Below are 8,560 nucleotides of genomic sequence, written 5' to 3'. Positions count from 1 at the left end.
GTGTGTAGATATTAAACTACCTCTGCTTAATAGGCAACAAGTAATTAGAACCATTCAGTGGAACCATTCATTAAATCTCTGAATATTGACCATATAAAATATAAGGTATATTAATATAAATACTCCATACTTCAGTATTTTTAATAATAGACACAATCCATATTCTGAACACATCATTACCTGGCTACCAATCACACAGCGAGTGGAGCTGCCCTCTTTTACATGACGGTCACAGGAACGCTGTGGCGTCATGGATGTTCTATGACGTCATCGCCGCGATAGCGTATAAAAGCGGCTCAGACTGGCAGGTTGGTGTTTTGTGACTGTGCTGATAGAGTTGGAGATGGAGATGGAGACGGAGATGGAGATATATACAGAGACAGAAAGTGATAGGATCCTGGAGGAAATTTGCCATATTATGCGTGATCCACTTCGGGCAGTTATACTGAAAGCATTAATTTACGATTCCGTTTGTTTTGGCTTTATGTTGGGGGGTGCTTTGGGAGCTGCCCTCGGAGCTGCCCTGGCAGCTGCCCTGGGATATAAGGTGGTCGCTGGTGTGTGGGTCGTTGGTGTGTTGGCCAATCGGTCTGTTCTGTTTCGCTCTGTGAGGAGGGTGTTTTGGCGCTGGTAAACCGTCTCCGGCGGCTGGGTCGAGCCGCTCTCCGGCGCTGATAGCCCGCCTTCGAAGTCTGGGTCGAGCCGCTCTCCAGCGCTGATAACCCGCCTTCGAAGTCTGGGTCGAGCCGCTCTCCAGCGCTGATAGCCCGCCTTCGAAGTCTGGGTCGAGCCGCTCTCCAGCGCTGATAACCCGCCTTCGAAGTCTGGGTCGAGCCGCTCTCCAGCGCTGATAGCCCGCCTTCGAAGTCTGGGTCGAGCCGCTCTCCAGCGCTGATAGCCCGCCTTCGAAGTCTTGGTCGAGCCGCTCTCCAGCGCTGATAACCCGCCTTCGAAGTCTGGGTCGAGCCGCTCTCCAGCGCTGATAGCCCGCCTTAGAAGTCTGGGTCGAGCCGCTCTCCAGCGCTGATAACCCGCCTTCGAAGTCTGGGTCGAGCCGCTCTCCAGCGCTGATAGCCCGCCTTCGAAGTCTGGGTCGAGCCGCTCTCCAGCGCTGATAGCCCGCCTTCGAAGTCTGGGTCGAGCCGCTCTCCAGCGCTGATGTATAAAAACATTTGGTCTAAAAAAAATTGGAGTTTAGAGAATTTGTCTGTGTTTATATATTAACCAATATATAGACATACATGGTCCATGCATATATTGCCCTATATTAAACAATATATGTACTTTTGCCATATATTTTTGTTTCATAAGGGATACCTCTACACCTTCTTATATATATATATATATATATTATTTATCTGTTTCTTCTAAATCTTTGTTTTAACAATATCAATTACTTCCAATACCTTGTTTACTTTGGAATGCTCTCAGCGTTGTTGCAAATGAGCCAAACACCCGTTATGTAAACCAAAGCAAAAATAAAAAATGATGATGAAATCTAACAGTTGTTGAAAATACTAACTATGTGTAGACTGCACACATCCTGTGATGCACGAAGTTAAATCAAGTTCAAACAACATGATGTACTACACATAATATTTTTCTAAATGTAATACTAATACTGTCTCATCTGTGGTGACGTTTTCTTGTGAATTTATTTCAATAGCTTTTAAACCTTGATGATATTGATACAGAACAAGTTGGATTAGAACAAATTCCACCCACATGATGTACTACAACTCTTATATTTATATCTTTATCCCTGGCTGATCTGTGGCAATAGGTTTTTGTGAATTAATTTCAATAGCTTTTAAACCGTTGATGGTACTGATATAAAACAAGTTGTATTAGATCAAGTACCACACACATGACATACTACAACTCTGATATTGGTCAATTTAACCCTTGCTGACCTGTGGCAATAGATATAGAAGAAACAGATAAATAAATAATATATAAGAAGAAAAAAAATAACATTAAACTAAAACTGCTGAAATAATTGTGCAAGTGTAGCGGTATTAGTTATTTTTCATAATATTTATTTCAAAAGTAGTCACAATAGAACGTAAACCTTTTAATTCTATCATCTGAAAATTCTGAAAAATCTGACAGTCAGACTTGGGGTAGCAAAATGGGCTACAAGTGATTATTTGATAAAATATATACTCAATTTAAACACACTTTCTCGCAAAATCAGAATGAAATATTTTATGATATATCTTTAAAGCCTACAGTAAGAAGCAAACCGTAATACTGATAGTATTGAAACTAATCCACAGATAACAGTGGAGAGGGAGAAGACAGACAAACAAATCCATTACTCAGGTAATTCTTTATTACAAACAATGACCATAGCCAACCAGGTCAATTTGACAGTCAAAATATAAAACCGCTAAATAATTAGATGCAGCTAGTCTTTACTGCCCAATGAGTGCGGTGGCAATGAAAAACTCCATTCTGTTAGTGAAAAAGGAAGAAACCTTGGGAAGACCCAGACTAATTGGTTTGCTAGCCTCTTAAAATTGCTGCTTTATCTTTGAATATATACAGAAAAACATTTTAAACCTGTGCATATTAAAATGTATTTCCATTATATTATATTTTAAACATATCATAGTGTTTTTTTAAACTTTCCTTTGATGATGGGCATAGTAATCCTTTATGTTCCAACCAGATCAGAGGCATCGTATGACATCTAAGAATATGATCAAATGTGTACAAAATATTCATTTCATATGCATATTACAATAGGACTCCTTCTGGACAATATGAATCCCAGGTACAGTTAGAAAATGGGCCTTTCTGGAGTATCTTATCAGCATCATTGTCAGCTTTACAACTAATTATTAATTGATATTATACATTAAACTTAAGAATGTTATAATGAATAATAATTATTTATAACTAGTTAATGATTAATAATGCCTTAATGTAGGAAAGTCTTCACTTTGTTTGTTTCAGTTAAATCAGCAAGGTGTAGTTCATAGACCACCCACTAGATGGCGATAAAGCCTTATAGTTGAATGCTATTTTCCTGTGTAGCTAGTGTTTTGTCCTTCATGTTCTGCTGTAGTTCCCTCGTGCAGTAAACAGAGCTGGAAGCAGATCCACTGTTCATTTGATGACAAATGCACTATAATCTACAGTTTGTGTACGTCAATTTGACCAAAGTACGTTTGTTGATAACTCTAACGCTATAATGAGTAATATATTTTGTAGTTGGCTTCATATGTTGATCCTAGGTTACATATTGCATCCATTTTTTTACTAGCAGAGCTAACTGCAGGAGTTAAAGTGAATGATATTGTGTATGTTTGTTAATCCTATGTCAATCTTTTACGCTATTTGACTACTGAAGCACTTCAAATGTGTGTCCTATTAGTAGAGTAACTGCTTTATAGTGAGTAGTTTGCACTAACTATAGTCACTGTAAGAAATATGGATGAATATCTCTCTGAGCCCTGCTCTCTTACCAGAGCCTAGTGTTTCTAAGACCTACCAAGCCAGCACCCCCAGAGTACCCACTCTACTTCACTTCACTTGTGTGATAATTAGTTGAGACATTCTGTCATAGGTACTGTTAATTAATGTATCCTTATTGTAAAGTGTTAGCATTAATTAGTTTTTTCCTGAATTCTTTTTAAAGAATTTTTTGTGATCTTGCTCCCGTCGTGCATGAATGTGAATGGAAAATTTGACAGTTGACATTGCTTTATATTGACACTCTCCACCAAATTGTACCCCATAAGATGTCTAGTGATCATTCTGAAGCTTAAACATTTTGATAAAAGGATGGTTGTTTATTCTTTAAAAGTACAGTGCTAAGTATGTATTTCTCTTAAACAGCAAAACTTGCTTTATAGCAATTTCTTTCCTTCATTATCTACATTTGATTTATGCATTTTAATTTTAGTTTAAAAACTCTATTTTCTTAAACTACTTCATATTATTTCATTTACACACTCAAAAAATAATTTTATTCATTTTTTTACTTTCATTTTAACAGAATTTTTTTTTCTAGTGTTGCTAGAATCAAAATGCTGATCACAAAAGCTCCCGAGATAAATTGGCATTAAGGAAAATTAAAGAAAGTGATGCACAAAAGAAAAGAGGGCAGCAACACCACAAAGCAGACGTGTCTTGATAGCAAGTTACATGAAATCTGTCCATGAAAAAGAAAAAAGAAAAAAAAAAACATAATAATATGTAAAAGGTGAAATGCACAAGGATTAGCTGGGTGTAGTAGCAGTCTCAAGCTCTCACACCTTCCTCACTCCTCTATGAACTTACTACGTTGAAGGAGATTCATTGGAGATTTTGAGCTTGTAAACAAAAGTCACGAAAGTAAAAACATTTGTCCCCACATCCACACACAAGTTTACTGCAGTATTACTGTCTTCTAATGTCATCTTTTTTTTGTTGCAGATATTATGCTGCTTTTTTCTGGAACAGGAATCCGAAGGAAAACTGGCATTAACCTTCAAAGGGAATTTAACAGATTTCTCTAATGTTACAGACATACCATGAAATGGTTGTGAGTGGGGTGAGAGAGTAGGATGAGAGAGTGAGTGGAGCCCTCTTCTGTTGGCTGTTGTTTATTAATAAAGAATAATGATTTTTTTTGTGTATTTGTGAATCCTATTCTAGGGCACTCATTATCCAGCTGATCCAACTCACCAGCTAAATTGATAATCAGTCAATCAACCTTTATGATCACTTATTTACACCTTGGTGACCCTCATTTACAATGCAGCTGAACATTTACAGTTTAGAAGGGATTGAAAAGTGATAATATGGATGAGAAATATATATATATATAAACCATAAGATTTACACAAAAAGTAAAACATATTTAAAATTAAGAAAAAATAAATAAAAAATATAGCCGCAAGCGGCAACCAGCGGGTTCAAGCACCAACTGGCACAATTGTGCCTCATAGAGCATAAGATGGTGATGTGTAAGAAGGCTTAGTAATTGTAGACACTCTGTCACATTTAGAAATTATCAAAAGTCTTTCTCCTGTTATTAATGTTGAGCAGAGGTCTTTCAACATGATCAGTCCTACAATTCACATACAATTATGTTGAAGTTTGTAGAATATTCATTAAGTGAGGTAGAATTAGTCAAAAGTTGTCCACATGTTATGGTTTTTGATCAAGAGACTGTTCACAAAGTGGTGTTCAGATTGACCTTTTGACCTTTTCAAAATAAGCTGATGTTTTTGACCAAACAAGTTTATATTAACACCAAGGAGTGAATGTTCTGACATGACATGTAATTATAAAGTTGTTCTAAATATAGTTCTGAATTAAATGGCGCTTCATCACAGTGATATTGTAGAGAGGTCTTTAACATTGTGAGATGATTAGAGCAAATCCTGCAGAGTTACAGCAATTTAGGGTGGTAATACCAAGGACGCACAGATTGCTTAAAGCCTGGACACTCTTTTAAGTGGCCATTTCACAATTGAGTTTAATGACTCAATAACTATTTAATAACTATTTACCTACAGACTCTACAGTGTGCAACAAGACCAAAATGGAGGTGATAGGCCAAATATCCAGAGAGTAGTTTGACTAAAGCTATTTCTAAACAATTAGCAATTATGAATAAACAAAGCATTTTTTAAACATAGTTTAAAATTTTGACAGAGGCACTGCACTTAATAGCTGCGGTCCAATCTGAAGGGAGCTGCCCAACTAGGCAGCATTTGCAGGCAGCATAGGCGCGCTCCCGAGAAAAGGACTGTCCCATTCGGAAGGTAGCATGTGCTGCCTACCTGGGCAGCTGCCTTATTTTACCCCAATTCTGAAGGCAGCGTGAGATGTATCCTTCACGGCGAAGGCAATCCCATGATGCATTTCACCAGCTCAGAGTTCCAGCGCTCAGATTTAAAAACATGGCGGACGGAGCCGGCCTGCCACGGAGTTTCTGTACAAATGTAAGTAATTCCCGCCTGTATTTCCACTCACCGCTGCGTGGGTTTATCAAACTAGCATATTTTAGACTGTTTTAAGTTGTTTTCCATCGTTGTTTTCGCCTGTACTTCATTTAATGTAAGACCTGACCGGCGGAAGCTACCGTTAGCTTATCGCGCTAATTTACCGGGTAAGCTAACACGCATCTAGCCGACTTACAGAGTACCAAACGCGGCTGCAGCGCTGAGGAAACCCCCGCTAGGAAACAAAGATACCCTGGCCGTCCAGTATAAAAAGTTTTAACTGTTTTAAGTCACTGTTACGTATAACTAAGTGATTTACTGTGTAAATAGTGTAAACGTGTAGAATAACCTGTAATTTAGTGATTTAATGCGTAAACAGTTTAATTGTTAGAGGGAATAACTAGATTTACCTGTAACTGAGTGATTAATTGTGTAAATAGTGGAATTATGAGCGTGTTCTCCATAAACCACTGTTACTAATTCAGATTTATTTTTTCCACAGGGATGAACGTGGGCCGGGGAAGGTGAACGCTGGTCAGACCGGCTGGAGGCAGCGTTAGCTCCCTTTATGAATATATATTTTTTTCTTTGAATGTAATAAAGTTTTCTCTCTTAACATTATTATTTTTGCTTGCTGTGTTTTATAGTCACTATGCTTATTGTAGTATCACATCTCAACTAGTGGGTATGGGTAAATAAATAAATAAAAAGTTTATGAATCATGTGTTTTATGCAACTAAAAGGTAAAGATAAATTAGCTGACTGTGTATGAATGTACTATTGTGTGAAACGTAGCTTAGTTTGATAATTTAGCTCTGATGGCTCATACAAAATATTTATTATATTATGGTTTCATTACTCATGCATTTCTATGAAGCATCTAATCAAAAATAAATTAAATACATAAATAAAACTGACCATACTCTGAGAATTAAGTGAGGAAAAGTGTAGAATTAAAGTAAATCATGAATATTTAAATATATGTAATATTTGGATGAGTAAAAGAGAAATAGCTGCCGCTCCATTTTGCCACTGATTTATCCCGAGGTAAGTGATCATTAACTTTAGTTATTTATAAACAGCTCACGGGCACAGCGCGCTAGACGTGATGACGTATGCTGACTCCAGAGCGTGTCCCAAACGCGCTGCCTTATAAGATCCCTTATGGGTGAAAATGCTGCCGAACGAGGGAGCTGCCTTTGAAGGCAATGACTACCTAGGCAGCTCCCTTCAGATTGGACCGCAGCTAATATGTCAAAAGCAATTAGATGTCAAAATATTACAGTAGGATTGACATATAGTAGTTTTTTGGAACAGCGCCCCCAATGGCCATATTGTTTCACCACTTTGCAGGTCACTATAATGTCTCCACCTGAACATAACTCCCAAGTTCCATCCTGATTGGGCAACATACAGTCTGCCAAAATGCCTGCTGAATGCTGATTGGCTGATGGGGTTCGGCCATTTTGATTGATGAAGTTGCCCTTTGAACATCCTTTAGAGTGTGTATGGTAGATTCTGTATGCAAAGTTTCAGGTTGCTAGGTTTCACGGTTGCTGAGAAATGGGGCATATATCCGGAAGACTAATTTGCATATGGTGGCCATGTTGTTTACAAATTTTAATGTTTTTGAGGACTTTTGAAGCCCATGCTCTCCTGAGTATTTTGATACCAAACATGCCAGGATTGGTCAAAATCCCTAGGACTAGTTTGCAAAAGTATGTTTTGCAAATTAGCAAAAAATCTAATTAGACCGAAGTGCATGGTCCAAATTGGAAAGTTGTAGATATTGACCCAAGGAATCCAGCAAAAAAAATAATTTTGAACGGTCTTATGGTTTTTGAGTTATTGAGAAAAATGTGAAAAATGAATTTCCTTGTTTATAGTGCCACCACTAGACCAATCGTGCCATTTTTGTTGTCCACCGAGATACTGAGGCACTGATACTACATCTACCTACCAAGTGACATGTCTCTACAACTTACGGTTTAGGCTGTAGATATGCTTTTTCAGGAGAAAAAGAATAATAATAATAAGAAGAAGAAAAATCTGAGTAAAAACAATACGGTTCTACGCACCTTCGGTGCTTGAACCCTAATAATAAGAAAAATCTGAGTAAAAACAATACGGTTCTACGCACCTTTGGTGCTTGAACCCTAAATATAGCCGCAAGCGGCAACCAGTGGGTTCAAGCACCGGCATTGGCACAATGGTGCATACTAGAGCACAGGGTGGTGAGGTGTTAGAAGGTCTAATATAATTGGAGAACCTCTGTCACATTTAGAGATTATCAAAAATATTTCACCTGTTATTAATGTTGAGCAGAGGCCTTTCAAAATGATCAGTGCTTAAATTCACATACTAATCTATTAATGTTGGCAGGATATTCATTAAATGAGTTACAATTAGTCAACAGTTGTCTACAGGTTATGGTTTTTGATCAGGAGACTTCAACCAGAATGTTCACAAGGTGGTGTTTAGATTGACCTTTTGACCTTTTCAAAATAAGCTGATGTTTTTGACCAAAGAAGTTTAACTTAACACCAAGGAGTGAATTTGTTGACATGGCATGTAATTGTAAAGTTGTTCTAAATATAGTTCTGAATTAAATGGCGCTT

At 37.7% G+C, this 8,560-nt stretch overlaps 1 long non-coding RNA gene across 1 annotated transcript; it reads left to right on the top strand.

Moving 5' to 3' along the window:
* Positions 1-5,667: 5,667 nt before the first annotated feature.
* LOC125785912 (uncharacterized) lies at positions 5,668-6,563 on the top strand. The gene is made up of 2 exons (XR_007428200.1): positions 5,668-5,942; positions 6,445-6,563. It is a non-coding gene; the product is annotated as an uncharacterized LOC125785912 (long non-coding RNA).
* The last annotated feature ends 1,997 nt before the right edge of the window (positions 6,564-8,560 follow it).

Source organism: Astyanax mexicanus, chromosome 21 (assembly GCF_023375975.1).
Source record: "Astyanax mexicanus isolate ESR-SI-001 chromosome 21, AstMex3_surface, whole genome shotgun sequence".
Lineage (NCBI taxonomy): Eukaryota > Metazoa > Chordata > Actinopteri > Characiformes > Acestrorhamphidae > Astyanax > Astyanax mexicanus.
The sequence above is the reverse complement of the archived record's forward strand: the minus strand, read 5'-3'. Positions and strand labels throughout refer to the sequence as shown.